This window comes from Numida meleagris, chromosome 9 (assembly GCF_002078875.1).
Source record: "Numida meleagris isolate 19003 breed g44 Domestic line chromosome 9, NumMel1.0, whole genome shotgun sequence".
In the NCBI taxonomy this organism is placed as follows: domain Eukaryota; kingdom Metazoa; phylum Chordata; class Aves; order Galliformes; family Numididae; genus Numida; species Numida meleagris.
Window position 1 is genome coordinate 14,366,668 of NC_034417.1, and position 26,909 is coordinate 14,393,576.

At 46.8% G+C, this 26,909-nt stretch overlaps 1 long non-coding RNA gene across 2 annotated transcripts; it reads left to right on the forward strand.

Annotated features, from left to right (window-relative positions):
• LOC110403839 lies at positions 1,105-25,702 on the forward strand. 2 transcript variants are annotated; one of them, XR_002441843.1, is made up of 4 exons: positions 1,105-1,568; positions 19,475-19,553; positions 23,015-23,167; positions 25,114-25,702. It is a non-coding gene; the product is annotated as an uncharacterized LOC110403839 (long non-coding RNA). The 2 variants fall into 2 exon arrangements; XR_002441844.1 differs by having other exon boundaries at positions 25,153-25,702.

Here is a 26,909-nt window from a genome sequence, read left to right on the forward strand (position 1 = left end):
GCCTCATTAGAGGCTTCAGGCATAACGTGGTTGATCTCAAAACATGAACAGAATGCTTTCAGGCTTAAATAGCAGAGTGATCACATCAATCCCTGCTAGAATCCCTAGGTGTCTAAGGCACTGGACATAAATTAGTATCATCAGTTCAAACACCTTGAAAATTAGAAGTAAATTATGCCAGACACTGGAGACAGATGGCATCCATACACCAGGCAGAGCCAGAAAGCCCAGCGCTTCGGACATCTGTAGATGAATTCCCTGAAGCACCTGGAGCAGCAGAGAAGAGAAAGTGATTTGTGCCTGAGAAGGGATGATTTTTCTGGAAGTATCACTTCAGCTTCATCCAGAGCACAAGCAGCAAAGAGAAAAGCCCATTCACTAACCCAGTCTCCTGCTGCGTCCTCCTATAGGGATATAAATATGGCTGAAAAACGACTGCACTGTTTATTACTTTGAAGTCAAATGTGCACCAGCTATTTTCAGAAACATGGGAGAAGTTATGCCTTCTGGCTGGCTTTGAGTTGCTAGGTCATCTGAATAATTTCCCTTTCCCTGTCCCCCTGCTTTTAAATACACATGGAAATGCAGACATGGATATTTTAATGTATATATTAAAACTAGACCAAAAGTTAGCTGTTTGGAGATGGGTGGCATAGAAATAAATCACGGAGAGAGCAAGGAAGGAACGCGTGCTGCTCCCTGGCAGCCTTGGCTTGCTTGGGGCTGCACAGCAGAGCAAAGCACAGCTCCTGAGTAGGAATATATCAAACTCTTTTGTTCCCCACGTGTCAGGTCACTGTTATTTGCTTTCTGACCTACACGACTACATCAAACAAACAAAAATGCCCTTGAAAAGGTGATCCAGGTTTAACATGGGCCACAAGAAGGGAAGGTGCTGTTATCTCAGTCAGTGAGATATGGGACGTGGCAGGTAGCAGAAGGCTCCAGGACCAGTCCCCAGCCTGACGCCACCAAGAGCAAACGAGGTCTGCATGGCAGAACCCCACGCTTCCCAAATCTCAGAAAGCAAGAGGGGACATGAGACAAGGCCGATAGCACAGCCCGAGCACCAGCACAAGAGCCATGTACAGAGCTCCCTGAGAACCTAGCCTGCCCATAACACATTATTATCTATGCCTTTCCAGCCATACAATGGATAGACAACTACATGACAACTCTACACTGTCTCCAGAGGTTTCTGTGTACACCAGTAGAGAGACAGAGCTCTAACAAGGAGGATGGCAGTGCATGGGGTTGTCCTAATTGAGTGCTAATGGGTCCCAACCGGGAGGCAGTCTCAGCTGGGTGCCAATTGCTCTAATTGATAAGAAGCCCTGATTGGGTCCTTGGAGGGTGCTGGTTCCTCACTGAACTTACTAAAGGGAGGCTGGAGAACGAGACAGCTGTTGCCTGAAAAGGAAGAGTTTTAGTTATGGTTTTTCTGCTGCAATGCAAGTAGAAGGATTTTTAAAAGTACACATGACAGAGCTGGGAATGGGGACGTAGTGGATCAAATGAAGTTGCTTTGAAGAAATATTTTCACTGTGGAAGGAAGCTGTGCATTGCAGGTAGGAGAAGGGGCCTCGGCAGGGGTTGCTGGTAGCTCCTGGTAAGGCACGCTCAGAGCTGCAGCTCTGCTCCTGCTGTGCTGCTTGGACAACGAGTGAGCTGGGAGATAGGAAGGCTGCAGGAGGCGGGGATGGTGCTGCTGTGGCCCTGCCACCTCCTTGCTTGCAGGGGAGGTGCCTGCACAGCTTGCAGGAATGCTGTGTGCTGAAAGGAAGAGTCTCTGGAGCCTCCCAGTGAGGTGTGGATCATCAGTATCTTAAGGTGAGGATGCCTACTTGAGCTTTGGGTGGCTCTAGTTGCTGCTATGTGAATAGTGGTATGGAGCTCTGTGGTAATGCTGCATGGAGAAATGGGGTCGGTAGGAGAGTAGTTTCCTTCATTGTGGCTCTGAGCATGCTGGCAGTGCTGATGTGGATGACAGCCTTTGGCTTATAGATGAGATGGCTTCCGTCCTCCTGGAGCACGCACATTGCAGCCCTTGCTCATAGCAGGGATAGATGGGCCCGAAGGAAATGGGATCTTCTGCTTGTCCCTGAGTTTGCCAGAGTTAACCCTGTGCAAGCAAAAAGGAAGCTGAGTTACGGAGAGGTCATGCCTCAAATGAGGTCCAGCAAACCTAAATTTAGCCTTTCCTCTGATAGAAATTCAAGACTGGAACGATGCAAATGCATATGCTGGTGGAGACTGCTGTTTATTTTGCTTCTCTGTTGCTGAAACTCTTGGTTGTTTTCCTTTTTTGGCCAAATTGACCCATGGCCCCTGACTCTATTGTACCTTTGGTCGCTCAGCTGGAGCCCTTTCAGCCTTTCCCACCCGTAGTTTCCTTTCCTGCAGGAGGAGAGAGTGCAGCAGGCATTATACAGCCTTGCTGCAATGCCAGGCACTGGCAAAAGCCTTGTTAGTGAGGAGCCCTCTTCCTTTCCCTTTTTCCTGCTAGGACCACTTGCAGCTATCCAGGCAGCTTCTGAGCATGGCTCCCCAGCTTGATGCAACTCCAAGGAGCTCCTTAGAAAGCCCTTGTAAAATTATCCAAGAAGTGGGTGGGTATTTTGTTGGGGTGGTTGTCTTGCCTCTGATGCATTTTTTTGGCCATGTCTTTGAGCTATAACTGGTAACAAATGTTGTTTTTCTTTCTTTAATCGCAACCTTAGATGGTCAACAGCAGATGCTCTGGGGGAAGGGGTGAGGGAGCGAGCAAGGGACGATCCTTACGCTATTCTCTCAGATGCAGCTAACCAAACGAGACTGCCATAACCATGTGAATTCTATGTGTGTCTGCCAGTAAAGAATGGAAAGTACAGCAGGCACATCAAGGAGACCAGCAGAGTCTCATCACTGAGCGTGCCCTGCTGACTTATCAGCTTTTAAACTGCTGACAAATGACAAGTTCCTGTAATGATCCAGTTCGGGGGTCCCTACTTGGAGAAACACTGGGATCCTTCTGGCAGGGTCATTACTGGAGGTCGTTAATCACTGATTTGATATTCAAAGCTGATGGCCAAGTCAAAGCAGGTCAGCGTGCTAATGGTCATCAGCAGCGGCAACAACCAATTTCTACGGAATTATTGTCAGTGCAAGCTGCAATAAGCAGCTCAGGAAAGGCAATCTTTTATTTTTAAATGGAAACCAATATGAGGTGGGTTGTATGAGCAGAATGAACCACTGCCTGACAGGAGGCAGATTTGCTTCTAATTGGGAGAAGAGAGATGCAACTGTAATTCCACAGGCAAGAAATGTTTCCCAGCTGAGAGCATCTGCTGTCATTTTGGACTGAGGAGTTAAGTAATGCAATGCTTCTGGTTAGCATGAGGGAGCTGGTGTTTGTCACAGGTGAGTGGTGAGGATGAGTCCATCCTCATGGCTGGAGAACAGCCCCTGGCATAGGGCAGAGCCCTCTGTGGCCCAGTCTGAGGTGAAAGGTAACTGCTGTGAGTTCTTGAAGTCATTGCTTGGCTTGTTCATGGGAACACGCTGCCTGGGAAGGCTCCAAATTCACTTTCTGCTTCAGGACCGCTGCTTTCTGGCAGCTCTGAAGACACCCCATGAACGAAAGGCAGGTTTCTGGTGCTTTTCCCAAGTCCCACATGTGGTATGGAGGTATCCAAAGAGTGTGGGCTGCTGGTCTGGCATGTGGGCAGTTTGCTGTGGACCCTCTTTTTTTGTGTCCAGTAGTCCCATGCTCTGTTAAAGCAGTTCAGTCAATTTTCCGTGAATGCAGGTTTAAAAATAATGCGTTATTAGCTGTTTTTAAACACCTTTATGAGTAGCTTTCTCTCATATGTTTTTATTTACTTTAAAACTGAAGTGAAAGCACTAATTCCACCCCAAGAGCCTGAAGCAGCGCTGCCCTGTTATGGCTTAAAGCAGTGAGTGGGGTCTTCCATCCGCACTTCTGCCTGCACTGATGGACGAGGAGCTGCTGTGCTGATGGCTGTGCAAAATCAGAACAAAAAGATGACCTCTGTCCTATGCATCTCCTAGACTAACTCCATCCTGTTATCTCATTTTCCTTTGGGAAAAGAGGATTCCAGCTTCGCTTCAGGGGTTACTTATTGCTCTGAATTATTGTCTCGGGATATGTGAATCTGAGGTGCATCTTGAAGTTATTTCTCCATGGAAGAAGCATGTGTGGTGTGAGAACAAAACCTCTGGAAATTGGGAGAAGGGGACAAGCGCTGTTTGATCATGCTGACCTTTACCGAAGGCAGGTTTCCATCTGGGGATGAGGCAGGAGCTTCATCGCTCGTTGCTGCTCCTGGGTCTGACTGGCTTTTGGCTGGTGCAAGTTTGTCCAAAATGGACACACATGTACTAGGAATTGGACTTGAGACTAGCAATTAATTTCACATAATACCTTTGTTGTCCCTGCCTTGGACCAGATTTGAACTGGTGACCTGGAGATGAAAGTCACCATAGTCCTTTAATAGTCCCCCGAGGCAGGCAAGGCAGCCTTCTTGCTGGCTGTGCTGAAAAGCCAGGGCCAGGCCATTTCCCTGCCCCCCCCCCCCCCCCCAAGTTTAACCCTCACCGACCCCTTCCTTCCCACCTCCTCCAGCTCTTCTTTGCCTGCTGGGCATGACCAGGATAAAAGGAAGAGCAATGAGAGCCATATGTGGAGCCTTTTAACCCTTCTGCACGGCCTGTGGTGAGCCTGGCAGTGGCCGAGCTGTGTGATCCCTGAGGGTCCTCTGGATTACTCGAGTCTCTGGTTATGGCTCTGAGAGGGGGTCACGTCATGCAGAAAGCCCCTCTGATCTCACATCTCCTGGAGAAGAAGGGAGGTCATCAGCCTTCCTGCCTTCCTGTTCTGCTGAGCCATGCACCTGGAGTCCCCATCAGGTGGCCATGGCAGTACCTTGGTCAGGTAGCGTAGCTGTTGTCCTGCCAGTGCCCAGACCTCTTGTGGGATCAGAAGCAACCTCTCAGCATTGGTGTGTGGGCTTTCTTCTACTGGCAGTGCAGGTGCCATGTTTTGAGCTGCATCCTTGCCCATGAGAGCTGGAAAGCTCCAGGCTTTTTAGCTGTGGTTTCATGGTGGGGTGGTGTCACACTATTTTCTGTCCGGTCCTCCTGTTCTCTGAGGTGTTTGTGAAGCCTAAAATCATGTGAGGATAAATGAACTAAATCCTAGGGGAAATTGACTTGGTGGCACCAAAATGTGCCATCTCTTGCTGTGATCTGGTGAAGACCAGGAAGTGACAGTGTGCTCGGGCAGCAGGAGGGGGCAGTGAGGTTTGTGCTGCAGAAAGCTCCCACCCTGAAATGCCAAGGGTTTTGTGGACACTAATACATGAAACCTCACGTGCTGGCTCTAACATGCAGTAGTAATGAAGTTAACAAAGATAAGCTTGAGTTGAAGTGCAGAGTAACCTGCTTATTTCTCGGAGGTCACAGGCAGAACCAGCCAAGAACATGGATGGAACGAGACTTGGGAGCCTGGCTGCCCTATGTGATGGGCCTTCCTTCAGTCTTTTGCGCCTTACTGCAGCGTACCCAAACATTATCTCCCGAACTCTGCTGCAAAGAGGTCTGGAAATCAGAGAAATGCTGAAAACCCCACGTGTCCCACTCTGCCTGTGTTGGGCCAGCTGCCAGCTCGGTGACACGAGCACGTTAGGAGGGGGATGTACTGCAGCAGGCCCCATGCTGGGGGTGCTACAGCCTTCCACGTCTCCCCACCAGCTGGCACAGCAGGAGAGGCAGCCCTTCCCCAGCCAGCCAGTTCTCCCCCTTCTCTCTCAGGGACATCTGAAGGACCTCACAAAGCCTTTTGCATGTGGGCTCCTGGCCCTGGTGAGGCAGAAGCTGCCTGCAGGCGGGATAACCCCCACTTGGACGGCTTGATGAAGACATCACTCATCAGGCATCAGCCCTCTCCAGGTAACAAATCTCCTGGTCCTGCTTTGCAGGAATGTCTGCAGTCAGCACTCACACCTGAGGCTGTCTGCCTTCAAAGCCCTTCCTTGCTGCACGTGCTGCTTTTGGGACTAGGCTCTGAGTGGAGCCCCAGCCAAGCACCTCCCGGCTGTCAGAATGGTGAGAGAATGTCAGCACAGGGTAGGAGGGGAGGGGAAGGGGATTGGGATTGGGTCCTGCTAGAAGGAACCCAGCTCCCCTCCAGGCTGTCAGGATCCAGCTGGGAGGATGGCTCCATTAGCATGCATTCCTACCTGTGCCTCTTTTATCAACCCTACTGTACCATAACAGGATTAATAATAGTGAAACGTTGGTACTATGTTTTTTTAATCCACCCTCAGTGGTCACGAAGTGAAATGGAAGAGTGAGGAAGGAGTGACATGTGTGAAGGACGTCAATTGGTGAGTTTGGTCCTGGTCCATGAGTTAGTGTCCCTTGGTGTCCTGCCACGAGGAGGTGATGAGATCACAATTTGGTAGGTGAAGCTTGGCCTTTTTTGCAGGTGACAACAACGGGACAAGCGGTAATGCCCTTAAGTTGTATCAGACAAGGTTCAGGTTGGACATTAGGAAAAAATTATTCTCAGAGTGGTGAGGCTTTGGCGCAGGCTGCCCAGGGAGGTGGTGGAGTCGGCATCCCTGGAGGTGTGGAATGTGGAGATGTGGCACTGAGGGACGTGGTCAGAGAGCATGGTGGGGGGGTGGGTTCTGGCTGGACTGGGTGATCTTAGTGGTCTTTTCCAATCTCTATGATTTCTAAAGTAGGAGAGGTGAATATCTGTGAAAGCTGTGTCTGAGCTGCCTGTTTGGAAATGGGGTTGGGGTGGGTAGGTCCATGCCCACTGAACTTTGGGTAATCTGCTCCACCCAGGGATGGTGCAAGAAGACCACTGTCTGCCTAGCATGCTGCACTGTACATTCCCACACCTCGTGTTGGATTTCAAGTGAATCCTGCACTGTACTTCCTTCTCTACACAAACTTTACTCCAGCAGGATAATAATGGGATTCAAGCGGGGAGAATTTGTATTAGTTGGTAAGGTTTCAGAGGAAGGAATAATTTCTTCTTCCATACAAGAGGACATCCAGCCACGTTACAGTGTGGGTCTTTGAAGCACTGTGATTTTGTTAGGGAGAGAAAGCTCTCCTTGGAATAACAGGAAATATTTCCGCAGTCCTTGCCATGTGTCCCAAAGTATGAATTGCCTCTAGCACATGGAGGGTGCTGAAAATAGCAGCATGCAGACCTTCCTGGGGGAAAAAAAATTAAATAAGTGGACACATGGTAGGCACCGGGAGAGAGGCAGTGATGGAGCCCTTCCAGGGAAAACAACCCTCTGTTATGGGTCACGGAGTAAACACAGATGTCTTAAATTGCAAGTAGCCAGAGGAAGCAGAGCAGAGCCATCATGTGGGATGCAGGAGAGGGTTTGCCTTGTGGGCAGCCCTGCTGGGATGCTGGCTGTGGCATAGGGCAGCAGAGTCTGGCTTGGATGTGATCTCTGGGGATGGCAAGACAAAACCCCAATGATTTAATAATAATTAATGATTTAATAATTTTTAAGCATGCATTTGGTGTTTCATTTTGAAGCACAGTTTGACTGTGTTCTTTCTGGAAAGGGAACAAGAATAATCAGGGCTGCAAAGAGAATTGCTGTGCAATGAGAGGTGGAGCAGCCCAGCTCTCTGCAGTGAAGAGGGACCTGGATGCTGACCTCACTCAGGCTGCAGGCAGTTGCAGGAGGAATAAATAGTAAATCTGGGCTTATTGCCATGAATAATATGATGTCTTTACATCCTGACCTAATTGTATTAATTCTTCATGGCAAATATCATATGGAAGTGGCTGATTAGTACCTAGCAATGAGACTGGTATTGGCCATCTGGTGCTCCTGGCTTGGAAGGAAAAAAAATTGAGATGAAATAAAACTGAAAACCGTTATAAGAGTCTTTCAAATAATGAATTAGCTGGATTCATTAAATTCCAGTTCAAATTTGTCTCTACTGCTACTCATTTCTAGCCAGGGCATGAGGCGGTTGCATGGCTGTATCTAGGAGGAAAGTGAGGATACTCCTCTTGCCTCCTCTCAAATCCCCTTTTTGCCTTCCCTTCTTGTTGTCACCCCTGTGGCCCTTTGTCCCTGCAGCTGCTGTCCTTGCTTTACACCTGAGCAGCAGTGCCATGTCCTTCCTGGCTCTGGATCTGGGGTGCAGTGGGTGTTCAGGTATCTGCAAGGAACAGAAAGGGGCAGTTGCCAACTGAGAGCAGTACCATAAATAAGCTGCTTTGAGGAGAGTATTTTGTGACTGTGGTTGCAGTATGATGGGTTTGGTAACCCCGAGTCTCCTCTGACTGCAGGTTCTGCTCCCCTGTATGGCACAGAGCTCTGACAGTCTTGCTATTGAGTGCTGACAGGCAGCTGTCAGGCTGGGGGCTCCAGTGGGGCCTTCCTGGGTTATTTCACTTAAGCAAACAACCCTCAGGTGGGATCTCCTTTTGAGCATTCACAAAATCTGTCTGGGTTTTGAACCGGTGACCCGCAGGTCAAAGCCTTCCTGCCCTGCTCCATCCCCTGAGAACAAAGGCTATTGTTGGCCACAGAGCTCAGGTACAGCTGCTCTGATGCCTGGTTTTCAGTGACTGTTTGCTTTTGGAGCCAAGTACGCAGCTCCTCCGTGTCGCCCCACTGTCACATTTTGGCTTTTTACACCTTATTTTCATTCCTTAAAGTTAAGAAAGTGGGAGCTGACAAGCCATACACCTTGCAGTGGGCCAGCTCCTTCAACTTGCTGCCAAATTGCTATTGGAGAGTAGCAGGCTATATGTTTTGGATAAGCTCTACCCATAGTGGATCTGCTCAGCTCTCCATCTCCTGCAGCCCCTCTTGAACAGCATCTCGCTAAACGTGCAACACCCGCCCTTCCCACCCATTGCCAACCTGTTTGATGCTTAGCTCCTATACGTCAACCTGGGGTTTCATGCTCTGAGGAAGTATCTCTGTGATAACGTGCCCATGAGGCCAAACTTGCGTGTTGCGCCATGTTTTTGGATGGGTGCTGTGATGTAGTGAGCACTGCTTCTTACAGTGACTGTCCCCATGAAGGACAGACATCCTGCCCTAGGATCACTCCACTTCCTAGGGAGAGGTGGCTCTCCATTTGTTCTCCTATGGGGTCCTGATGATCATTATTAATCTAAAATAAAAGGCATCTTGCTTGAAAGAAAACCTTTACCAGCTGATTGTGGGAAAGCTAAAATACACCCTGGTCAGACAGTGCTCAGTGTGATATGTTATGATCCTTTTTTGACTGTGGTATGTGGATGACTGATTGCCTTGTAAAGATCACGTGATTAATATGAGAGGTAAATTATAATTAATGATGGTGTTCCGTGGGGTGGGAAGGGTGAATTCAGCTGTATACTTCGCCTTCCCCATCTGAAACAACACATCTGTGGTAATAAAGTATTAGAAGTACATCTGGCAGAGTGTATAAGAAGTGCTACAAAGTGAGTCGCCAATGAATAAAACAAGCTTCTATTGGCTAAAAAAATTAGGAGAAAGATAATCAGCAAGTGACATCAGCTGCAACTGACGGCACTGTGCAAATATGCATAATTATGCAAGCAAGTTGCTTAGCATTGATGGTATCAGTTGTGAGTTAAAAAAAAAAAAAACAAAAAAAAAACATCTTGGTGCACTGTGGGAAGGTCCATGCCAATCACAGCAGGGCCCACAACCCACCCCAGAGTCCTGTACTGACCCTAATGTGTTTGCTCGCTTGTTCCTGTGTTAGTAGGACCCAAATGTATTGTTTTCAAAATATTCTTGCTTCTCTCCAGTAGTTTTACTGCTACCAAATCTGTTCTGTGCCCCAGCACAGCAGTAGGTGGTTGTTTAAAACAATACATTTCTCTTCTGTGCGGTGCCTTCTCAGAGGTCTCCACTTGTTCGGGTTTTAACTAGACTTTTGCATGCAAATTTAATGTGTCATTACGGCATACTTAGGAATAATTAATATGGAAGGGTTACTTGTAAATTAGAACGAGGGACAGATTTGTGAACTCAGCCCCAGCAGCGCTTTTCCTTTAAATGCTGGAGCTGATGACAGGCTTGATGTGAGAGTGTCAAGTGACATTTACTAGCCAGGAGTATTTATATTTTGGATGTGTGTGGTGGGAGAGGTTTTTTTTCTCCCTCACTTTTTTTCTGTTCCCAAATTTTGCAGCTGTGCTTTGATTTACATGAAGCGGACAAAGTTGTGAGCTGACAGCATTCCAGTTCCTTCCCTCATTAGGAACCCGGAATGGCGATTCCAGCAGTCCCATGGGAAAGGGGCTGCAATACTCTGAGCACGACACAAAGGCAGCTGAACTTATCTCATGAAATCTTGGCTAAAATATGGCAAACATAGAAGTGTCTGGTATGGCAAGGAGCTCTTTTTCTTTGTTTGACTCATCATAGGAGGTTGTAATTACATTGGGGTGCTCTTTCACTGGCTGGCTCCTTCACTGCCCTACCTTTCTAAAAGCACAGTTCACGGGTGGAAACTGGGAAGCTGCAGATATTCTTGGAAAAGCTTGGAGGGGATGGAAGCCTTGCTGTATCAGGATGAAAACTGGCTTGTTACAGAGGAGGAGAGGAAAAAAAAACTCCCTCGAACAGCTGGAGCCAATCCCCATCATGGTCAGGATGTAGGGCCAGATGGTCAGGTCTGGTTTGACAATTATGTATTTTTTTAATTTAAATGAAAACATGCTTTTGTTTGAGGGAAAGAAAATAATTGTTACCAATTCCGCTGCGAACAAATGTAATGAAAATGTAGTCCTCATTCTGAGAAGTTCACTGCCTACGAGTGACTCTGGTATCACTGGGAGTATTGAGCAAGGAGTGAGCAAATCGTGGAGGGGAGTAAGCCGCTCTTTTTTTCCTTTAGCTTCCGGAGCCCAGCAGAAATGCAGAGAAAAATTGCTGGTAGTTGATGTATCGACCTGCTTTCATTATAACTTCAGTGTTTCTTTCAACTGAAAGAGAAGATATGATATGTCTTGATTAAATGAAATGTCATCCGAGTGTTGAATTAATTACGTAGAACATGGGCAAGGAGTTGGTATTGTATTAATTTGGCTGCTCTGGAGAACACATCAATAGGCTGTTTGCAAGTGATAACTTCATACTGTCATCTTCCTTGGAGGGATCTTGCAGCTTTTTGCAAACATTGATATATTGAGCTTGGTAAAGGTAGGAAAGTATTAAAATCTCCCTTTTGTACAAGACAGAATAGCACTAAGAAGGCTTTAAGGCTTTTCTTCTGCAGTTCAAAGGCAAAGGAAGCTTGAAGCACAAACTCCCATGTGTAGGACTGGTCCCTTAATCATAGAATCGTTAAGGTTGGAAAAGGCCACTAAGATCATCTAGTCCAGCCATCAACCCACCCTGCCATGCCCACTGACCGTGTTCCTCAAAATAAACCATTAAAAGCCTTTCTGGTGCCTTGTCCTACTGGGTTGCTCCAGACTGGCAGAAGGGCTGGTAAGAGAAGATCTGGTTTCTGTTGTTTTTCGTACTGGAGTTTTTAAATGAGTACCAAGTTGTGTCCCTGCTGGTGGCTCATTAAGAAACGGCCACAGCTGGGGGTTGGCAAAGATAAAGATTGCTTTTGCAAGCCCAGCTGATCCACAAGTGAGTTGTCGCATAATGCTTTCTGGAGAAAGTCAATTATAAATCAATAGATTTTGATTTGAAAATGGCTTTTGGCAGATATGTTCTTCTTAATATACCTATGTGTGCTAAAGCAATACTGAAGGTGAGGTGTCAGGAAAGGTTAATCCGAGCCAGTGTCTGAGTGGGGTCATGTTTTATTTGAGATGTCTTCAAGCTTGCTTTGAGCACGTTCCCTGGACTTGGCACCGCATTTAATGGGTCACCCAGGGCTTGAGAAGGGGTTGAATCTGAGACCTGCGACTCTGAACAAGTGCTTGAAACCTGCCTTTTTTGAAAGACCCCATGGGAAGAGGTACAATGATTGATCAACCCACAGTGTTGCAGCCCTGATTTAGCTTTTACTCGGGGCAAGGCAGGATAATGGTGCAGGCTCACTGCTCAACCCTTCACCTTCCCATAAAGATGGCTAGGGCAGATTCTGTTGTGTCTAAGCACGGAGCCCTCCCAGCCAGGTAGCGTATATAAATAGCAGGAATCATTACTGGCAATCATTGCGTGAGATTTTATAGTGCAGATGTAGTTTTATGGTTATTATTTATTTTTATGGTTCATTGGATCAAGGCTCCTATTTACTTCACAGCTCTCCAATGTCAACAATTATCAGGCAGCTGCTAATTGGGGCTGGATCAAAATCAGCAGCCTATCGCTGAATATCTCCATGGGTGACATTTCTGACACCTCCAAAATCAATGGCAACAAGCCCAATGATGCTGAGAAAGCCAGAAAGTTATCCCGTTTCCCCGTGCCCATCTCGAATGACGGGTCTGCAGGACTCAGAACGAATCTTGATTTCCATCCTGATAAAAGCTAATGAAGCATGGAGGAACACCGTTAAGTCACAAGCAGGTTTTTTTTTTTTTTGCATTAGTGGCTGGATGCAAGGGGGGATCAAGGGTGGCTTTTGTGTTAGTGGCTGTATGACTGAGTAGGACGGTGTTCGGGAGAATTAGACCCTTGGTAAATGAGGATGCAGACAAGGAGAGACAAGATAAGGGAAAAAGGAAGAGTGATTTTGTAGTTAGAATAAATGGGAAAAGTGAAAACATTGAAATTGAGGAAAATTCAGAAACATTGAATTCCTTGCTCCTTTCTGCAGGAATTGAAAATGAAATGTAGGCTTGGCCATACTTTGCCTGCAAAAAAAAAAAACAACCAACAACAACAGAAAAAGAAATAATCCAGGCACAACTTCTGGTCTCAAAATGTTTTTAAGGCTTTTTTCAAATGGCATTTTTTCTACGCATTTCAAGCAGGGCAAAACAAAAATGGTGCTCCCCACCTGCTCTACTAGTGACACAGCCAAGCGCATGCCGTGCCATCCCTGTTGTCCCTGTTGCCACCTGGTTGCTCTGGTGGCGGAGCCGCGAACCCTGTGACAGCTGCAGCGTGGGAGGTTTGCTCCGTCCAACCCGGCATCTTCTGCAGCTCGGGCAGCAGATCCAGGCAGTGCTTCTGAGCTGTGCAAACAATTGACATATGTGCACTGAGAACGGTTTGAAAACGTGCTTTTGAAAGATTTTTTTTTTATTCTTGTGTTTTTAGAATAAGCCGCTCCGCTCTTGTGCGACGCAGGGAGGGTGCAAACTCCCCAGAACTGCTTCTCCCAGCCTTATATTTCACCTTCCTTTTGATTGCGCTGTCATTTTGAGACTTTAGATAATAGGCCATTATTCTCAGAATTGCTATTATATTTTATTAATAGGATGGGAGGTGGGATTTATTGTCACAAACTGGGAAAGATTTGCAATCAGCACGCTCGCAGCTCTTGAAAAGGGCAAATCATTTAGCTGCCTTCTTTGATGGATGCGGGCTCTGATCTGTTCGTCCCTACTTTCCCAGGTCTTATCAGCATTTGCAGCCCACGGGATACGTCCCACTGAAGTCATTGGCGTGACCAGCTTGACCCTGTGCAGAGATGGGACGGAGGCTGGGGTTAGAGCTGGTGGCTGGAGCCCAGCAGATCTGAGCTTCCCTCTCACATCTGCACGTGTGGGTGTGTGTACATGTTCGTATAGTCCCAACAAGTCTGTTCCTGTTTGGGAGATCGGTGTCAAAAGTGTGTTTTGTAAGAGCTGGCCGGGCTCCTGTTTCCATGTTACTAACCCAAATCAGTTAGCTGCCTTTTTTGGGGGGGGGGGGGGAGGGGGCTCTGCTTTTTCAAATCAGTGTACAGCTTTGTCTTGTCCTTTATATGGGCTGCAGGAGTTGCGAGGGTACAATCCAGATCTGTTTTCATAAGGAGGTGAGTTTATCCCAGTGGGCTGGGCATGGTGTGACAGCGTGGATGATGTGACCATGATGATAAGGAAGAAAAACCTGTGCTGGGGGATGGGACCAACTCACTAAAAGGCTCCTTGTGCTTACAAGATAGGAGCAAGCAGGGACAAGTTGGATCTAGCTCTGTCTCTCCCTTTGTCTCTGTACAAATCTCAGCTTCTCCAAACCTCCTGATGCTTGCAGCAAGGAGTTTGTTTTCTTTTCCCCTGAAGTGCCTGAACACCTGAGGCTGAAAATCCTGTTCTTGACTCTGCCTCCCCCTGTTCCTCTAGTGCTGTGCTTGGAAATGTCTCCAAATGCCTGAGGGCAAGAGGGAGCTGGATGTGCTGGCAGGTTCCTGTGGTGTTGGAAAAGACCACTAAGATCACCCAGTCCAACCATCAACCCCAACCCCCCCCCCCATGCCCACTGGCCATGTCCCTCGGTGCCACATCCCTACGGTTCTTGAGCACCTCCAGGGATGCTGACTCCACCACCTCCCTGGGCAGCCTGTGCCAGTGCATCGCCTCTCTTTCGAAGAAGAAACTTTCCATAATATCAGAACTGAATCTCCCCTGGCACAGCTGGAGGCCTTTACCTCTCGTCCTATTGTTGTTACCTGGGAGCTGAGGCCAACCCCTACCTCGCCACAACCTCCTTCCAGGCAGTTGCAGAGAGTGATAAGGTCTCCCCTGAGTCTCCTCTTCTCCAGACTGAACCACCCGTTTCCTCAGCCGCTCCCCATCAGCCCTGTGTTCCAGATCCCTCACAGCTTTGTTGTCATTTGGGCATGCTCCAGTGCCTCAATGTCTTTCTTGTAGCAAAAAGTACCTCCAGCATCCATAACTTTGAGTTCTGAAAAACACTCTCTGGGACATTTGAAACATCTTAGAGCTGGGGATGGGGTAAAATTGTCCAAACAGTTGCATTCTAAATGTTAACTTTTCCCACTATGCAGCTGGGGCTGGTGTGAGGCTGGCTTTGTGAACACTGTGGTGGAAATGGGCACGGGGTGGTGGCCTGCCTCTGTCAGCAGGAGGAAGGGGAGAGGGGATGGAGAGCATGCTTTGCTTTGTCAGTGTGTTAACCATCCCTCTGCTTTTGGGTTGAAACATCTGGGGCACGGGGGGCAAACAGCAAGAAGTGGCCCTTGGGGGAAATGACACACCTGTGGTGTTCAGTTGCTAGCCATTGCCTGGCTGTTTTCTCTTTCACACATTTTTGCCTGTCAAGCCTAGAAAAATGGTATTTAATTTGCAGATAGAGTGCACAGATGGAATAAATATATGCATACCTGTGTCTTTGACAAGGTTCAGGTATTTGGGGGGGGGCAAAAATGCTTCTGCGTTCTTGGATGAGGGTCTTGCAGTTTATGCAAAGGAGGAATTTAGCTTCATAGCTGCCTATTAGAGTTGTAGCAGCTGTCTTGTTAAACTTGCTCATATCCTGGCCGATCTGTTGCAATCCAAGTGTTTCTCAGCGTGAAAGAGGATGCTGAGGTCTGGGCTGTGGAAACTGGAGCACGGGAGCTGTGCGTTACCCATAGGTGGAGGTGCTGGAAGGTGACTGCCCTGGCACCTCTGCCATCGGCCAGCATTGACAAGCTGATATCCTGTGTGGAAGGACATGAAGATCTTTCCCGAAAGAAATGCTCCCAGTTATTCTTATTGACAGAGGTGGAAATAGAAATAGGGATTATTGACTCCCTGTTCAATCTGCAACCAGCAGGTTCAACAGCTGAAAGAAATCAATTGGGAAGTCAGTGGGTGCTTCATGATATTTTAGCTGTACGCTTCCAGTATTTCTAACTGTGCCCTTTTAGGTCTCACGCTCCAGAAAATCCACTACCAACAATGCAGTCTGGTGTTCTAAATTGCAGAGCTGTTAATAACTTTTGGAAGATTAGGACAAGGACTTCAAATGCGCAGAGCTGCACTCAGGGCCTGGTTTGCATGTTTGGTTTTTACTACCTACTGCAAGAAGCAGAACACAGCTGTTGTGCTGATCACTACTGTTCATTAATCCAAGCTCCTTGGAGTAGTTTCTTTTGTAATAAATCACTCATTAAGTTAATTCTATTTAGTTCACTGTTATAAATTATCAGGATATACAGTTTTACTATACGTTAATAGAGCAAAACTTTCTTTGGCGCTGGCATTTTCTGAGCACCCCACAGCTAGCAACATTCAGATTCATGTATTTTTTTTTCCATTTTGAAGGATTTTTTTTTAAGTCCAGTTCTTGCACAGCTTCTTTTCTCTGGTTGTTGAGTTCTTAAGGTCCTATCACTCCTGGGGACAGGGTTCAAAAGGTCTTTGGGGAGAGCAGGTTTGCATCCTGAACTTAGGAGCAAGTGCTACAGGCCCCAATTTGCAAACAAGGAACCACAGTGCTAATTATTTTTGCTTATTTATCTCTTGATGGTTGCCATGAGCCAATTAAAATCACTGCTAATACTTGGAGGTGGCATGAAAGCTAAATGAAGAAGCAGGAGAGATAAGCAACAGTGCCTTGTAGGAGGTTCTGCCGTTGTGATGGGCGAGAAAATAAAGTCAACTTGGAAGCTCGCTTCTATTCAAAAAATGAAAAGAAGCAGAGACGATCGCAGGCCACCAGCAGTGGAGATTTAAGATGGTAAATATTGTAAAACCATGTAATAACTCTTACAGCTCATTCGTAATGATATTGGATGAATGAAGCAAGCCATGAAGAGGAAGAGCATCCATGTATGTCAGACAAAATGTGCTAGAAAAATTACAGTTTGGGGTTTGAAAAAAAAAATCATTGTCTTTCAAATGGGTCTTGAGAAAATTTTCTTTAGCTGTGGGAAATTGGCATAATGATGTAAAATCAGCCTGGAAAGCTGCACGACACTTGTGGGTCTGAACAGTGAAATTAGAAGTAACGTATACGCTGAGCTATGAGACAGATATTGCTTTAATGAAAGGCATAGCAGTGACACTGCGTGAACCTAATGTTTAGCCAGTGACGTCTGCACTTCACAAGAGCCCATGGGAGGCAATTAGGAGGGCTGCAGAAGGAGGGAATAATTTTACCTGTCAGCTTTGTAAGTGGGCAGCTTTCTGTGTGTGCGCACATATGTACGCATATTTGTATGCGTATGAAACCTCCAGAAAGTAATGAGATGGAGAGGCTCGGTGGGGACTGTCAAGGCTGTGGTTCCAGGTGGGGAAGCAGCTATTTCCAAACCCACAAGATTTATTTGTGGAACTGGTGGAGAGGTGGGGGGTGAAGGTAGCAGACTTCAGCCTTCAGGGCTTTCATCTGCTTTAAATTCAGGTTGTTGCTTTTTTATTTTTTAAATGGCTATTTGTGAGAGTAGGTAGGTTACCACATATGTCTTACGAATGACTTCATTACATTCATATTTTAAATTTGTTCTCTGGTTATTGGTTTCTTTTTCCCCATTTTTCAGAATGTGACTGAGGAGTGGTAGGTGGAGGAGGCTCTGAACTCAATGCATGCAGCTCGTGGGTCTCAGGTTAATTTAGGTCAGCTGAGATACAACGCTGTGCAAAGAATGGCGTCATTCTTCCCAGAGTTAACCCAGCAAGTGGGAGCTTTCTTAGAATCACTAAGGTTGGAAAAGATCTCTAAGACCACCTAGTCCAACTGTCAACCCATCACTGCCATTTTTGAAGTGAAGATGAAATGGTGCCAAGCTGGTGCCAGCAGCTGTGCAGAAGTTGTCCTCCATCCAGGAGCTTAAAAACCTGCTTAAAAACCGACCTGCAGTGCAGAACACTCCTGCATTTCAGGTTGGATATTAGGAAAAATTTCTTCTCAGAAAGAGTGATGAGGCACTGGCACAGGCTGCCCAGGGAGGTGGAGGAGTCACCGTCCCTGGAGGTGTTCAAGAACCATATGGACGTGTCACTGAAGGATGTGGACAGTGGGCACAGTGGGCATGGGTTGGGGTTGGGCTTGTTGATTGTAGAGGTCTTTTCCAACCTTAATGATGCAAAGGTTTTCAGGAAGGTTTGGCTTAAGTTTAATGTCAGCCTAGTGGTTACCCTGGTCGTCATCTAGAACTGAGCCCCAAATCTTTCACCTTCATTGGTTTTGGGAGATACAGATCTGCTCTAATTCTCCTCCAGGGCAGATAAAGCCAATGAGGGAAAGCAAGAGAACATTGAAATGCCAACTCCTAAACAAACAGCTCTGGACTTTGGCTCTGGTGCTCTGAAGGAAATAGCAGAGATGGATCCAGGTGTGGCTGCTTCTGTCACCCATCAAGGTACCTGTTCTGCCAGGAGTTATTGGCCCATATCTGTGGGCGAAGTGAATACACAGCGCAGCAGCTGGAAACCCATCTTCAAGCAGTGCTTTGAGCTAAAACACTCATGTGACTCAGCGGCAGTTATTTTTGGTGGAATATGAATGAACCAGAGCTCAAAATCTTTGGCTTGAACCAAGGGCAGAGGTAGAAGATGCCTCATTTAGCCCGAGGAATGCTTTTGACAGACACACCGTTGCCACATGGCTTGGCTGGGAAAGAAGTTGTACCTCTCTAGTGAATGGAAAAATTTCACTGAAATCCCGCTGTAGAAGCACCAGGTTGTCTCTTGATTGCTTGTAGTCCAGCAATGAGGAAGAAACTCTTTCAAACTTGCTAATGGAAAAAATCACGCTTAAATCAATCTCGTGGTCTTGTGTGAGTCACGGCAATGTTTGGTGCTTATCCTTGAGTGGAGAGGTTCTGGTGGGGAGGAGCTGTGGTGTTATTTTCCAAAGGGCTGATTATTTAGCTCTGCCCAATTTGGGAAGTGGGACTATCTCTATCTCGCTGTTATCACCCTTTCAGCAAGGCAGATAGCAGCCAGCGCATTACTCACCATTACCCCATAGCTATCTGTTTTCTGAGAATGTGTTACAAGAAGTGGCAGCTGAAGCTCTGAAGCCTCTTCAGCACTGGCTGAAGCCACCTCCTGTGGTCTGTGATGCTCTTGTCCTTGTCACCTGCCCTGGAGGCTGTGAGGCTTGGTGACTCTGCTCTGTTGGCACTCTATTAGCCTCTTCTGGGGATTAACGAGTGGGGAGACTACAAGCTGTGCTGCAGATAAGTTCTCTAACTTGCCAAAACTGCAGTAATGAGAGAACTTCTTTCCAGTTAGAAGAAAAGTTCCTCTCAGCCTGTTGCTTCCTTCTTCCTGACAGCTAGCTCTGAGGCACCACGAAGGTATTTAACTCTTTGCAGCTTTGTCTTCCACGTAGGGTTTCAGTGGCTGCAATTCTTAGTGCTGCTTTGCAGATGTAAAATGGAGCCATTCAGTTCAGAGAAGCCAACAGCTTCTTGCTACAAAACCATGATGCACTGTGGAGTGCAGACCAGCTTGCCTTGCACTCATCTGGCTTCTCTCTCCACTGTGCATTTACATGTGCTAGATTTTGGTTGTGAGTTTGCATAAGCAGCTAATGTTCCTGTTTATGGAATCACTTGCTCTTTTGGTGCTGGATGGAACCTAAGATCTTGCTCTTAATTGTTCTTTCAGGGTAAAAATGAAAGTTTCTGGAAGATAAGCTTGGAGCTTTTTCTGCTGTTCTGCAGAATGCACAGAACTCCTAGCAGAGGTAAGTTTCACTGGGGTAGTGGGAGAAGATGGGATGGGGCAGCACCTGTCATTTCCTCTAGGTATGATAGAGAGACGTTCTAGGATTGCCCAGGGCTCTCCTATGCCATGTTGCTGGGCTTGCTGGGGATGTGATAAATGCAAAAAACATATCTTACACAGAAGCTCTTGGATTTTTATTAAAGTAAGGCTCATGCTTTAACCTGCAAAGACAAGGAGGTGAGAAAGCTTGAAGAGCCATCAGTAGAGCCACCAGGTTGGTTTGGCAGGAGGGAGGTAGAAGGTTGCACTTGCTCATGGTGGTGCTTGGCACAGTGCTTCCTCTGATCACCCTTAAGTCTGTCCCAGTGAAAACTGTCCCCTTACTGGGACAATTTGTGTGTACATGCGTAGAGGGGAATGGGGACAGAAAGCAAGCAGCGTTCACTCGCAGCTGTCACGAGGGATCAAAGATTGACAATTTTTGTCTAACAAAAGGGTCAGTGATGCTGAACTCGCCTTAGACCAATTCCAGTGGAACACAAAGCATTTTAACCTCTTAATCCTCACTTCTGAATTATAGCTCAGACATTCAGGGCTTTGTGGCTTTCTGGAGCTTCTCCCCTGTTTGTGACCCTGGTCCCAGGCAAAGAGCAGGGCACCTCTGACCATTGCTTGGTGCACGCCAAGTGTTGAGCAGAAGTGCTCATTCTGTGGTGCTTGTTTGCCTCCCTGTCTGACCCCAAGGGGAATTCATGGGAATCCTTGCTGGGAAAGAAGCGAACCTGAAGTGACTGCAGATGCAAAATCTCATTTCCCACTTAGATTTGAGGAAGCTGAACCCAATTTTCATCTCTCCCTTCTAAGGAGACCTCCTCATCAAATGCTGAAATGCTCCTCCATGCTTCCCTATGTGCAGACCTCAATGACTACATATCAGTAGCGGTGACACATACGAATGCACTATTTCCCTTTTGGCCCTGTTTGCATTATTTTTGGTTTTCATCTTTGGGCTTGGCATAAAACCCAGCAGAGAGATTCTCATTTAGTCAAGGCCGTTTCAGCATTCATTGCAGATGAGCACGGTGCTCCAGGGAGCCAGTTGTATTCCGGCCTTGCCAGTGATTCATTTCTGGACGCTGCCTGAGTGATTCCCTCTGGGCCTCAGTTTCCTGTTCTGTAGAATGGAGATAATACCCGTTTATGGCCCAGGGCTGCTTTGAAGCCTTTACAAACTACTCTGTGTTTGGATGAAAGTTGTTTTTTTTTTATCTTTTTCTTTTTTTTTTTTGTAAAGTAGATTTAAAACAAAAAGTGCAACTTTCATTCAGGAGCCTGTATGAAGTGATCAGGACTGCAGAATTCCTGCCCGGGATGAATGTGTCTGTGTCCAGCACAATGCTGAGCGCTGAAACAACATTCGTGTAACTCTTCTAAAAGCACCCACTGTTGGTGCCCATGGCAGGGTTGGCTGCTATTCATTCTTTTTTTGTTTATTTTCTGTAAATCCTTTTCTCCTTCTCATTGAAAACACAAACAAAAAAGAAAGGGGGGGGGGGGGGGAGGGGAAGACAAAAAAAATAGAGAATTTTGTTCTGTAAGCCCCATAAAATCGATTCATCCCGATGAAGGTTTTAACGGTGCCAACCCTCTGTCTGAATTTAAAAGAAATTCTCCTCTTTCTCCTGACTGTCACATTATGGGGGAAGACGTGAAAGCAGAAATGAAAGAGGTGCAGGCTGTCCTCTCGCTTTTCTCGCCCAGTTCCCTTTATGTGCGCTCTCCCACCCCCTCCACCTCCCTCCCTCCCTCCTCTCTGCCTCAGTTCCCATTGAAATGTCAAATGCAGCAGTTGTCTGCGAGTGAAAGAGGGGTTCCCTGGTGGGAACGGGCTGCCCTTCTAACCTGGAGGCCTCGGCTCTTCTCTTCTCCCTTTTTGGTGTTTCCCATCCCACTTTCTCAGCAGATGTTGTGTGGCTGTAAAGGAATGAGTTTCTTTTCACCTGGCCATGTGAATGGGCTGGCACAGAAACACGCACTCATTCTCTCAGGCTCTGGCAACAGCTTACACAGAAAGAGATTGTTTCTAAGAGCTGTCTTTTTTATTCTTTCTTCCCTTTCTTCTTCCTTTTTTTTTTTTTTTGTTAGGAGATAGGGAGGAAAAAAAGGCGGAGAGAGAAACTGGCTGTATTTTAAGCTTCCTCCTTGGGTGCCAAAGGAGCCCTTAGAGTTTTGTTTCTGCTACTTTTGTTCCTTTTATAGCTGGGATTCAAGCCGCGGGCTTTCAGCTCTCCTTTGTCTTTGCCCCGCTTTTCCCAAGCAGTTGACATGAGAATTGTACAGCAGAGGATGGAGGTTCGGCCAGGAGCGCTGCCTCTGCTTTAGTCCGGGGCTGAAGTTTTCAGCTCTCTCAGCAGCTGACTTGTGGAAGTTAGCAAGTGTGTGATGTTTCATGTGCTTTCTGCAAGAAAAATATTTACTTCCAAAAGAGTCCTGCCTGAAAATATGTGACAGCGTGGTACAAAAATGCTCAAGCTCTACTTTCATGCTGTTGTTTCTTTTTTTTTTTTGTCACTCTGCTAGTTGAGATAGCAGAAGCAAATTTAAAGTCAAAGAAATGGAGGTTGGGGGAGTTCTCATGCTTTCTCCCATCTTTCTCCCATTTTTGCCTTCCTGATGTTGCTGGATGCCCCCTGCTCTTTCTCCCTTTGTTACGAATGTAGGCTTGGTCAGCTGAAGAGCAGTAGAGAGGTACCAAGGAGAGATGCTCTCCTCCCAGTGCTATGGCTTCATCCAGCCCGTGTTTGGCCAGGTGTCTGCTCAGAGCCCATTCATTACACAGAGGCTTGGTGGATTTTCAGGAGCAAATGACATTACCTGGGATCAGGAATCATTTGATCTCATCCCACCCTGATGAGACAAGAGCACGTGCTGAGCCTGACAAATGGACTTGTCGTTCACTAATTTAATGAGTAAATAATGAGCCATTCTGAAAGTACTGTAGGGATATTATGCCAGTGCTTCTCTCTGAGTATTTATACACACTTTAACTCCAGTTGTTTTCTGTTGTGTGTGCGTGTGGTTTTTGAAAAATCTGAAGTTTATTTTTACAGTGGTGCTTGGAAGGCAGTAAATAATCCACAAGGAATTAACAGACAAAAGTCCCTGGCTCTGCTCCACCCTATTGAAGGCAATGGCAGAACTCCCATTTACTTCAGTGGAAGTAACAAGTAGGGCCTGTGAGTGTAGAAGATTAATCCTTTTTATGATCAGGATATCTTCCTAAGTCTTGGTCTTTGTCCTTTATCTGACTGAGGTCATCAACAAATCATGAGCACCTTCTCAGGTGAAATACAGACTTGTGAAAACAAAACTTCCAAATCTGAAAGCTTTTGGTAGGTTTCATTGTTTGGCAATAATTTGGAGAACTGTGCTCAATGTGTTTGAGATGTTGAACTGACTCTCCATCCATCTATCACATAGCCAACAAGTACTTGAAGACTTTTCACTTCTCCTGTTTGTATGAAGTGTGGCTTTTGGAGACGTGGAACTGGAAGAGTCTCAGATAGAACCTCCTGCCTGGAGAACTCACGCATCCTCGACAAAAATGAACCAGGAGGAGATGGCTTATCCCCAGTAAGTAATGCTGCACGTGCAGTGCTTGTGATTAGGAGTTTGTAGAAGCATTTTTCCTCATCTGTTCTAGTGCAGCCAGTGGTGTTATTCTTGGAAGTAATAGGGTGACTTAACTATTTAGTTCTGTCAATGAGCTCTAAATGACCTCATGAAGCAAATACCACTATGTTAAATTTTTAGATGGGAACCTGAGGCTCTACTGCACAAGGTACGCAAGGATAGGGTTCAGCCTTTTCCTAAGTCCTACCCAGCATCTTATCCTCTGCCTTTTAAGAGCTTTATCCCTCAAATGTGTCTTGAGCAAAGGGCTCTGTATTGTAGTTTCCCTATTGATTCCTTTCCTGGAGTTTATGCCTTTTGGAGGAGATGGGGCATTGCTAATTGCTTCAGCTGTTCTTGACTGTTACAAGGCACTTGAGCAGAACTGCGTGGCCTGAGCGTTTGTACTTTGTGAAGTAACCCTTCGGCCCCGCAGAATGGAAGGATTAACAAGTTTAGCCTCCTGGATTTGTTTTGAATTATCCTCTACGCCATCTTCGTCTGTGGCACAGCATAGCTGAAAGTAAGGCAGGGCTGCCACTAGATTAGCTGAAGATCAGTGCCACAGAAATAAAGTGCTATTGTTGCTCTTCAGGCAGTGACACTGACCGAATTAAAGGACATCTGGGTAGGAAATAGCTGCCTGCTATCCACGGTGTACCCCAGCTTGCCATGAATGCTGGCCGTGCTAGGCAACCAGCAAAGGGAGCTGCAGGCAGCTGTAAGCCAGGCCAAAAAAAGAGAGGAAGAAAAGACCAACCCTGAGAAAGAGGGGTGCGTTCTTCCTCACCATGCTCTGGGCTGGAAGTCTTTTTATTCTCATCTTTTGTTGCGTTTTTCCCCTTCCTTTTCATGCCCCAGCAGTGGGTCTGGGTGCGGGGGAACGTTGGGTGGTCACGTCCCACCCCTCCTGTGGGTCATGTTGGACTGCGGGGTGGGTGGGGGCTGTGGTTTGGGGATTCCATGCAGCCATGTGAGTGGGGTCAGGTTGCAATGCTGTTTGCGACCCATGGAAGGGAGGGTGACACCTATGGCTCCCTGAAGGACGTGGGTCTGACTCTGCGTGTTGTCGGAGCTGTAGCTTCACCAATGGGTATGCAGCCAGCCACAGCACACAAGGCTTTTTGAGGCAGCTGGTGGCTCACGTGGACTGTTCAGTGTTTCTAGTCTCCAACTAATTTTTCTGGTCTGATGCTTTGAAGAAGGCAGCGGTGGGCAGAAAGATGCAGAACAGCTTCCCCAGGGTTGGAGGAGAAGTCGGTGGCAGAGGGGAGTGGATGAGCAGTGGGGACTGCAGCAGTGGCCCTGAGGCTGAGACAAATTGGGACTGGGAAGGTAGAGCAGGGCGGAAGCTCCCTTTGGTGATGATCTCGCCTCTCAAATGTATTTTTTGCTGTTGGATTTGTCTTTGTTTCCCTGTGCTCCCTGAAGGTCTGCTGCCCTGTTAGAAAGGCTTTGCCTCACCAGTTCCTTTATCACAACGTGGATTTGCAAGCAGTCACTTCTCAAAAAACATATCAAAATTCTTGATTTGAATAATCATTGTTTCTCTCAGATGCCTCCCATCTTTAAGCACCAGAGCAGTGCTACCCTGCAGAGATTGGGGTGCTGGCAGCACCCCAGGGCCCTCCTGCCCTTTGGCACAGGCTGGGGCTGAATATGGGGAGAGCTGTCAGCGGGGCCAGCTGTAGCTTGGGAAGCAGCCTCCAGAGGGAGAGAGGGCTTTCTCTCACTCAGGCTTTTACAACCAATTCTCAAAGAGAAATGCATTTAGAGAAGAAAAGGCTGGGCTTTCTGGCTGTACGAAACCCAGCCCTGCAAATCTGCTCGGTAGCTTCGCTGCCTTTGATGCTTCTCTTTGGTTTCGTCTTTCCCTTTGCTCCTGCTGATGGCTGGGGACTATAAAGCAGAGCCTGGGATGAGGAATTTCACCTAAATGGATGCAGGTCTGTGTATCTTTTTTGGTCAGAGATCTATCATCGCCACATGCAATAGGACAAACGTGCAACAGAAGACAAATGGAAAACTCTTTACTTCCAATAAGGAGCTGGCTCGTTAAAGGCAGTGAGAGGTTTGCAGCACCAGCCCTAGCAACAGCACTGAAAGTTATCCCAAACATGTAAATGAAGCCGAGCTCCAGCGATGGGAGGCCAAGCCACTATGAACCCTCTGCATCACGCTATTAATACAAAGAGGGGCCTCAATTAATTAAACTCTTAAAGGGTGACGCAAAAGCATCAGAAGAAATTTGCGGTGCACGTAAAGACAAAGTGTGTTCCACCATACCTAATTGCCAGAATAATTATTTTCTGCTATGCAAATTATCATGAGCAAATTCACTGCAGCTCATTTGTGTGTATTTAATTATCATCAAGAGCTGGGGTTGAGGGACTAGATTTAATGTTTGTAATGAAATAGCAAGAATTGGTGTGTGTGTTTGCAGAGAACTCGTTATTTTACCACAGCTGGATTTGTTTATTTTAAATAAATCGTTATGGCAGATACAGTTTTGCATGTTTGCTCATTTGCCGATTTATCATAAAAACTGTGGTTTCAGTTATATGGGTGGTTTCTATCAAACACATATGATCCCTCTAGCTTGCAAGCGCCACGTTTTAAGGAGGAGCTCTGCGCAAAGAGAAGATGAGTTCACATGCAAATCAAGAGTGGAGAAGCAGGAGGAATTGGGACAGCCCTCCTTGAGAAGGAAGCCTGGCTGGGTTTGGGTTTTGTGCTGGACTCTGGGTCTTTGTGCTTTCAGGATGACAGTTTTAATTCCAGCCTCACCTCTTGGTACACCAAAAGGGCTCTTGGTTGGTGTTTTTGTGTTGGCATATGTGAAAGGCAAGTTAGTGCTTCTGGTTCCTGGTTAAATACAACAAAAAGCAACTGAAGTGGACGTGGGATGCAGGATACCACTTCTGAGGCTTACATGGGTCTTTCCCTCTTAAGATGCAGGTTTTCTGGACCAGTGCTGAACTGAAGATACTGGGATATAAATTAAACCCTCACATTACAAGAAAATATTAAAACTGGGAAGAAATTGCCACGTAAAATTAGTAGTTTTCGCTTCCCTTGCATTAGAAGCAGTAACTTGGATGCAATTGGCTTCTACCTAACGCCCAACCATTTCATGTGGTCACCGCTCCAAAAAGAAGCAGTGAGGCTCCCGAACTGACCGGAGGTGCCGGGTAAAAACACAGAGGTAACGCAACCAGCAACACCAGCCGTAACCACAACACAGCAAATATAAGCACTTGGTTTCCTCTCGTGGATTTGAACAGGAGGTGCAAGCACAACAAAGAAGGGGTAGGGAAGGGACACAAAGGTATCAGCGTGGGACAGACCAGCTTCTGGTGACATCACCTGAGCCCCAAGGGTGCCCACAGAACCATTGTTTGCAGTGTCTCTGGTTTGCATATAATTGATGGTTCCTCCGAGGTTCTGCCTCCCCCTCCTCCGCAGGATGCCCTCCTCTATGTTAGTTTATTTTTTAAATAATTAACAGACTTTGTGCCTGCCTGTCTATGCGTCCCCTTGGAATTCCTCTCCAGCTGCTCTCATCCATCCCCACAGCTCCTCCCTCTCCTCTGCAGTGCTCCTTTCCTCTCACTGCATCTTAAAGCGCTGGCTTTTGTTTTGACTTCACTGCGCAACAAAATCTCTGGGCTCTTTTTTTTGAACAGGATTCCTTATTGCTGCT